The sequence below is a fragment of the Saimiri boliviensis genome, chromosome 11 (genome assembly GCF_048565385.1).
Source record: "Saimiri boliviensis isolate mSaiBol1 chromosome 11, mSaiBol1.pri, whole genome shotgun sequence".
Classification (NCBI taxonomy): domain Eukaryota; kingdom Metazoa; phylum Chordata; class Mammalia; order Primates; family Cebidae; genus Saimiri; species Saimiri boliviensis.
Genome location: NC_133459.1, coordinates 86,828,900 through 86,837,966, shown reverse-complemented (window position 1 = coordinate 86,837,966; position 9,067 = coordinate 86,828,900).

Below are 9,067 nucleotides of genomic sequence, written 5' to 3'. Positions count from 1 at the left end.
AGATAGAAGGGATGCATGCACACTGAATAACCATGTTCACTTTTAGGAAATATAAATTTGCAAAACCATTTACAAATAGTGGGTCCACTAAGGCATTGCTTTTAATGGTAAAATATTGGGAAGTATGTGAATGTCCTTCATGTAAGATTGGTAATACAAATTTTAGTTTGTACAAATACTGAAATATTATATAACCAGTACAAAAATTGTCAGTGGAGTTCTATTTTGACTACTAAAGAATAGTCTTGAAGATAAATTATAAAGTGAAAAAGGAAGCAAGATGCAAAGCAGTGTGGATTATCTTATCACCAAGGTAAAATGCAATTATTATGTGCAAACATGCAAATATACACATAAAATATCTCTAGAGGGATTACGGAAAATCTGCTATTATTGGCTCCTTCTGGGACAAATCAGATGGAATTAGGGATTGAAGGGACACATACTTTTCATTGTATATTCTATCTTTTGAATTTTGTAAGGCAAGCTCATTTTTCAATAATATTTTACCTGCACAACATTATCTTGTAAAATAAGAAAATTTAAAAAAATAAATGCATATTTATTATTTTATTTTATTTTTCCATAAGTTATTGGGGTTCAGGTGGTATTTGGTTACATGAGTAAGTTTTTTAGTGGTGATTTGTGAGATATTGGTACACCCATTATCTGAGAAGCATACACTGCACCGTATTTGTAGTCTTTTATCCATTGCCCTCCTCTCACTCTTTCCCCCAAGTTCCCAAAGTCCATTATATCATTCTTATGCCTTTGCATCTTCATAGCTTAGCTCCCACATATCAGTGAGAACATGCAATGTTTGGTTTCCATTCCTGAATTACTTCACTTAAAATAACAATCCTATCCAAAAGTGGGCTAAGGATATGAATAGACAGTTCTCAAAAGAAGATATACAAATAACCAACAATCATATGAAATAATGCTCAACATCACTAAAGATCAGGGAAATGCAAATCGAAACCTTACTCCTGCAAGAATGGCCATAATCAAAAAATCAAAAACAATAGATGTTGGTGTGGATGTGGTGATCAGGGAACACTTCTACACTGCTGGTGGGAATGTAAAACTATTACAGCCACTATGGAAAACAGTGCGGAGATTCCTTAAAGAACAAAAAGCAGAACTACCATTTAATCCAGCAATCCCACTACTGGATATCTACCCAGAGGAAAAGAAGCCATTATTCGAAAAATATACTTGTACATGGATGTTTATAGCAGCACAATTCACAATTGCAAAATTGTGGAGCCAATCCAAATGCCCATCAATCAATGAGTAGATAAAGAAACTGTGGTATATATATATATATATATATATATATATATATATATATACATATATAAAAATATACAGTGGAATATTAGTCAGCCATAAAAAGGAATGAACCAACAGCATTTGCAGTGACCCGGATGAGATTAGAGACTAATCTCTTCTAGGTGAAGAAAGCTTATTTTATCTATTCAGAAATGAAAAAGAAAATATAAGGTAGAATATTAATAGTGATAATAATTAAAGGAATATGAATTTGGCAGTCAGTTAATCAAATTGCTCATTGATTCTAGGAACTACATCATCCAGCTCAATGAGGAGTCTAAGACCTGAGTACTAGAATGCATAAAATTTACATCCTATGCTTTCTTTCATTTTGGCCTTATTTTTCAATCCCTTAAATTTGTTTTGAGACAAATGCATGCACATTTCTGTGCTCTTTAAAATCTCAACAAGAATAGCTTCTACTGCCTATCTCTGAATTACAGTTATAAGGTGTTAGAAGCACAAATTACCAAACATTAAGTTTAAGCACTGGTGAGAGGGATTGTGCCATCCTTGTACATTCAATGGTGGTATCTTTGTGGTAGGCTCAGATAAAATGGACAATGTGCCTTTCCAGAACTCAACACTCTGATAGGGGATGATAGACTCAGACACATAGAGAACTGATGTTGGCCCTTAATCATTAGAATCTAAGTAGATTCAGTTATAGTAAGCAGTGGCAGATCACTAGGCCTGACCAGAGAGAATTCTGAAGATGGTTAGTAGGATGGGGCATCCATAGGGTCAAATGAAATTGAGAGAAAACAAGTGAAATCAGTGCTGTTTAACAAGAGGTTAAGAGGTAGCCCTCATAACAAATCACATCCATAGCCTTGATCTGAGCTAATTTCAGACCCTGAACTTATCAGCTGGAATGGAGGGCAGGGCCACAGGAAAAGAATACTGCAATTCCAGGACATGAACAAGTGATAATTTTTCCTCAGTTCTACTCCTAGGAAATCTCTGTGTCCATTTATTAGCTACCTGTGTACTAGGGAAACAAGAATGCCTAAAATGTTTAAGGACTCTTGGAATCCAAATTACTCATGGTACTGAAGGTCATCATAAAGTACATGTTAAAATAGAAAAGGCATACAAGTAATATATACAGTTGTGGCCCAGGTGCAACCTACTGGAATATTGTATTTGTTTTAAAGGATAAAATTAATTTACAAACAGTGTATTAGTCTGTTCTCATGCTGCTATAAAGAACTGTAAGGGACTGGGTAATTTACGTAGGAAAGAGATGTAATTGACTCACAGTTCTGTGTGACTCGGGAAGCATCCAGAAACTTACAATCATGGCTGAAGGGGAAGCAAGCATGTTCTTCCTCACATGGCAGCGGGAGAGAGAAGTGCCGAGCAAAGTGGAAAAAGTCCCTTATAAAACCATCAGATCTTATGAGAACTCACCGCCATGTGTCATGGGCCCCTCCCATGACACATGGAGACGATAGTAACTACAATTCAAGGTGAGATTTGAGTGGGGACACAGACAAAATGTCATTTCACCCGATTCCTCCAAAATATAATGTACTCACATTTCAGAACACAGTCATGCCTTTCTAACAGTCCTCCAAAGTCTTAACTCATTCCGTCATTAACCCAAAAGTCCAAGTCTAAGGTATCATCTGAGACATTGTAAGTCCTTTCCATCTATGAACCTACAAAATCAAAAGCAAGTTAGTTACCTCTCAGATACAATGGGGATACAAGTATTGGGAAAATACACCCATTCCAAAAGAGAGAAATTGGCCAAAATGAAGGGGCTAGAGGACCTACACAAGTCTGAAATCCAACGGGGCAGTTGCCAAACCTTAAAGTCTCAAAATGATGTCCTTTGACACCATGTATTACATTCAGGTCATGCTGATGCAAGAGGTGGGCACCTACAGCCTTTGGCAGCTCCGTCTCTGTGGCTTTGCAGGATGCAACCACCCTCTTGGCTGCTTTTATAACCTGGCATTGAGTGTCTGCAGCCTTTCCAGGTACATAGTGCAAGCTGTTGGTAGATCTACATTCTGGGGTCTGAAGGTCAGTGACCATCCTTTCTCAGCTCCACTAGGCAGTGCCCCAGGAGGGACTCTGTGTGGGGACTCCAATCCTGTATCTCCCTTCCTCACTGCCCTAGCAGAGGTTCTTTATGAGGACTCAATACCTGCAGCAAACTTCTGCCTCGCCATCCAGCTATTTCCATATATTCTTTGAAATCTAGACAGAGGTTCCCAAACTTCAATTCTTGACTTTTTTGTGCCCCCAGGCTCAACACTTCATGTAAGCCCCACCAAGGCTTGGGGTTTGTACCTTGTGAAATAATAGCCTGAGCTGTACCTTGGCTCCCTTTTAACTATGGCTGAAGCTGAAGCAGCTGAGACTCAGGGCACCATGTCCCAAGGTCGCACAGAGCAGGGGGTGCCTGGGCCCAGCACATGAAACCATATTTCCCTCCTAAGCCTCTGGACCTGTGATGAGAGGGCTGCTGTGAAGGTCCCTGACATGCCCTGAAGACATTTTCCCCATTGTATTGGTGATTAACATTTGACTTCTCATTACTTATACATATTTTTATAGCCAGCTTGAATTTCTCCCCAGAAAATAGGTTTTTCTTTTCTATCACATCACCAGGCTGTAAACTTTCTAAACTTTTATGCTCTGATTCCTCTTGAATGTTTTGCCACTTAGAAATTTCTTCCACTAGATATCTTAAATAATCGCTCTCAAGTTCAAAGTTCCACAAATTTCTAGGGCAGAGGCAAAATGTCATTAGTCTCTTTGCTAAACCATAGCAAAAATCACCATTATTCCAGTTCCCAAATTTCTCATCTCTATCTATATTAGTCCATTTTCATGTTGCTGATAAATTCATACCTGAGACTGGGTAATTTATAAATAAAAAGAAGTTTAATGAATTCACAGTTCCATGTGGCTGGGGAGGACTCACAATCACAGTGGAAGGCAAAAGGCACATCTTACATGGTGGCAGACAAGAAAGAAGTGAGAGGCAAGTGAAAGGAGCTTGCCCTTATAAAACCATCAGATCTCATGAGACTTATTTACTATTATGAGAACAGTATGGGGGAAATCAGCCCCATGATTCAATTATCTTTGACTGGGTCCCTCCCACGACACATAGGAATTATGGGAGCCACAATTCAAGATAAGATTTGGGCAGGGAAAGAGCCAACCTATATCACCATCTGAGACCACCCATCCTGGACTTCATTACTGATATCACTATCAACATTTTGGTCAACTCCACTCAGTGAATCTCTAGGAAGTTCCAACCTTTCCCTTATCTTGTTGTCTTCTGAGTCCTGCAAGTCTCCAGAAAGTTACAACCTTTCCCACATCTTCCTGTCTTCTTCTGAGCCCTCCAAACTGTTTCAGTCTCTGCCTGTTACCCAGTTACAATGTCACCTCCATATTTTCAGGCGTCTTTCCAGCAACACTCCACTCTCTGCAGTACCAGTTTACTTTAGTAGTCCATTCTCACACTGCTATAAAGAGCTGCCCGTGACTGGGTAATTTATAAAGAAAAGAGATTCAATTGACTCATAGATCCACATGGCTGGAGAAGCCTCAGGAGACTCATAATCTTGGCAGAAGGGGAAACAACACATCCTTCCTCACATGACAGCAGGAGAGAAAAGTTGCCCCTAGCGTTTATTCCTTCATTTCAACCCTGTGAATCTGATGATTATGTTCCTTGGGGTTGCTCTTCTTGAGGAATATCTCTATGGATTTTTTTTTTTTTTTTTTTTTTTATGTACTTGAATGTAGGCCTGCTTTGCTATGTTGGGGAAGTTCTCCTGGATAATAACCTGAAGAGTGTTTCCAGCTTGAATTCATTTTCCCTGTCCTCTTCAGGTATATCAAATCAAGCATAGATTAGGTCTTTTCACATAATCCCATATTTTTTGGAGGCTTTGTTCATTTCTTTTCATTTTTTTCTCTTTCCTTGCCTTCTTTTATTTCATTGAGTTGATCTTCAATCTCTGATATCCTTTCTTCTGTTTGATCAATTCGGCTATTGAAACTTGTGTATGCTTTACAAAGTTCTTGTGTTGAGTTTTTCAGCTCCATCAAGTCATTTATGTTCTTCTCTAGGCTGGCTATTCTAGTTAACATTTCCTCTAATCTTTTTTCAAGGTTCTTTGTTTCTTTCCATTGGATCAGAACATGTTCTTTGAGCTCAGAGTAGTTTGTTATTACCTATCTTCTGAAGCCTGCTTCTGTCAGCTTGTCAAAATCATTCTCTCACCTGTTTTGTTCCCTTGCTGGTGAGGTGTTGTGATCTCTCTGGGGAGGAGAGGCATTCTGGACTTTGGTGTTTTCATCCTTTTTGTGCTGGTTTCTTCCTCTCTTTGTGGATTTATCTATCTTTGATCTTTGAAGTTGGTAATTCCGGGTGGAATCTCTGAGTGGAGGTCCTTTCTGTTTATGTTGGGGTTATTTCTCCTGTATGAAGCTTTTTTTTTTTTTTTAATGCAGGTGTCAGTATGCCACTTGAGACAGTCTGTCTGTTGTCTGCCTGTGGAGGTACTGCTGGGCTGCCTCAGTCTTCTCAGCCAGGCTGCTGTTTATTCTTCACCTGGTTTCCTCTTATGCCGGTGGGATTAGCTCTGCCTTCCCAATGGCAGACTTCTTTCCCTTTGCAGAGCCCACTGCTCCCAGATGGAGCTCCATCTGATGTGTTAACTGCAAAACTCTCCCGGGAGAGGGATTCTGCTTACTGGATCTTGTTGGGGGGTAGGACATTTCTGGCTGTATCCCCCTCCCCACTTTTCAGCTCTCCCTTCTTTTGTGGAATGGACAGTTCCTTCTCACAAGTTCCTTCTCCATGTTAGTCCAAGTCTCCACCCTGCTCTGTGCTGACAAGGCCCCAGTCTGGCTGGGGCTGCTGGCCTGGGCTGTTGCCTGGGTCTGCAACTAGGGGAGGTACTCAGCCAGGTGGTGTTTTCCTGGGCTGTGTGCTGCCAAAGTCATGGAGTGAAGCACTGTGTCTGAATCAGAGTACCAAGGAGGTGAAGTCCCCCCCAGCCCGCCAATCCTCTATGCCAGATACACTTCCCAGGTGGGGCAGTGCCCTGCCTTGCCTTGGCTGACTCCCTTTGGGCTGCTTTCACTGCCTTTTTTTTTGGGTTAATCCCACTGTTCAACCAGTCCCTTTGGAATGAACCCAGTACCTCGTTCAGAGAAGCAGATATCGCTCTGGTTCTGTGTCTCACTTCCTGCGAGCTGAACCCTGTCGAGGCTCCCTTTTGGCCATCTTGGTCTCCCTCCTTGTAATGTCTTTATCCTACAATTTGTTATATTATAAAATGTATGTTGTTACTATTTAAATTGATTTTCTTTGAAGAATAATTGCAATTAAAAACATTTTTGATACAACTTTTTGTTCTGACTTGTTTTTATGTGTGTATGCATTTTTCTGTCCTTCAGTAAAATTTCGATATGAAAATAGAAAGAGCATCTAATATGGGATGTCTGTACCTGGCAAACAAGAGATAGAATAAATGTTGGCTAGATTCATTAATTTAAAGTGAAATGTAAACAACTGTTTAGAATACAGAAGGAAAAAACAATTTTGCATTATTCTGAAAAACATTAAAATAAGCTTATAGGAAATGCTTCTAAAAGTTATAGAAGAATAATTTTACAAATGATAGTAAATAAGTAGCTGGTTTGCTAGAGAAGGGGCTGAATGGCCTGTATGGGATGCTCTTTTCTTTCCCTTAGCTAAATGTGGTCCTCAGTTTGAAGATGTTCCCACTGATAATATGGCTTAATTAATGGATAGATCCATAAAACTCAAAACTGGTGGGGTCCACTGAGCCACTGTGGCCATATACCCCAAGGATGGCCATGTTTTGACAGATCAGAAAACAATACATGACCTGATGGGCCAAGCTCTACATGGTAATAATAGCTGTGTAGGGAATCCAACAGCAACTCCCTCCTACATATTAACATGTGGTCCAGTAACTGACAGATTAATGATTGGATCATTAAATGCTTCTCAGTGGAGACTGGGAACATAGCAGCAGCTTGTGGACTGGAAGAGATACCTATTCATCACTGTGTTCACGCCTATGACAAAGGACCATTCTAAAGGGAACATGTATGGCACTCTTGAGCAGACCCAGCATGAGCTCAGTAAATTGCCACCATTGCTCACTGGGTTCACCATAGCATGTGGCCCAGAAGCCCAGTTCAGATGCCAGAATGGGCCAGATCATAAGGACTTGCCCTAGGAAAAAAATAGAAGCCAAAGATACAACACAGCAATGTGATTTCTGTCAGTAAGCCCAGGCTGCACAATGTGGTAAACTATCCTGCATTAACCAAGGCTTAGGACCCACATGAATATGGCAAATTGACCATATCAAACCACTAATTTCCAGTCACTGATTCTGGTGGTGTTTCACCATCATTGACACACGTTCTGAATATGGACCCACCATTCCAGTGCGGCATGTATGCAAGAGAACCACTGCGGTAGCTTTATAAAAACACCTTTGCATATTTTCAGCAAAATTTCAATCTGACGAAAGCACTGTATTTACTGCTCAAGGTATAGAGCAATGGACATGTTCCCATAGCATAAGATGAGCCTTGCATTTTCCCTATTTCACCCAGGAAGTGGGGTAATAAAATGATAAAATGAGTGACCCAAGCAGTAACTAGACAAAGATCATCAGGAAGGACTGCAGGATAGCACTTCTGTCTAGCTGATATGGTTTGGTTCTGTGACCCCACTCCAATCTCACCTTGAATGATAATAATCCCCAGGTGTTGTTGGAGGAACCTGGTGGGAGATAATTTAATTATGTGGGCAGGTTTTTCCTATTCTGTTCTTGTGATAGCAAATACATCTCATAAGACTTGGTTTTATAAAGGAGAGTTCCTCTGCACATGCTCCCTTGCCTGCCACCATATAAGATGTGTCTTTGCTTCTCCTTTGCCTTTGCCATGATTTTGAGGCCTCCCCAGCCATGTGGAACTGTGAGTTTATCAAACTTCTTTCCTTTATAAATTACCCAGTCTCAGGTATGTCTATATTAGCAACGTGAGAACAGACTAATACACTAACAGAAGCCATTTGGACATTAAATGTGGCACTGAAATTTATTCTAGGAAATACTGAACTTGAAGGAAGTGGGGACCAGGTAGTTTCTTAACTGGGCTGCACCTGCAAAATCCCAGTCTCAGTATATCCAATCATTCTTTATCTTTTTTTCCCCACGGGAACATACTCCCCAAAGGTGGTTTGCGATCTGGGCTACAATGGCACCATAATAGGGCCTCCCAATTCAAACCTGGAGGCAATGATACCTTCTGGTGCCTCTCAATGTGGATGGAGAAAGGAGCAACAGAATGTTGAGGAACCAACATTCCTCTGATCACACCTGGGACTCCTGACCCCTTAATACAGGTGGGTGATATTATAGAATATAACAAGTGTGTTCAAAATGTGATGTCTCTTCATGAATTGGACAACCAAGGCCAAAAGATTTGGGTGAAGCAATAAGGGCAGCATGTCCTTGTAGAAGTTGTAAACTTAGGACTCAGACAGACAGCTTGAGTGCTATTCCAGGCAATCCTCACCCGGGTCATTGGATAAGAACATCTGCAGCCTTTGAAGGTTTGTGGATCAACAGGAGAGTGAGGAAGCACTAATCTTTCCTCCTCTCATTTCTGCAGAAGTCTCTGCCCTGCCTGGCATAACAAC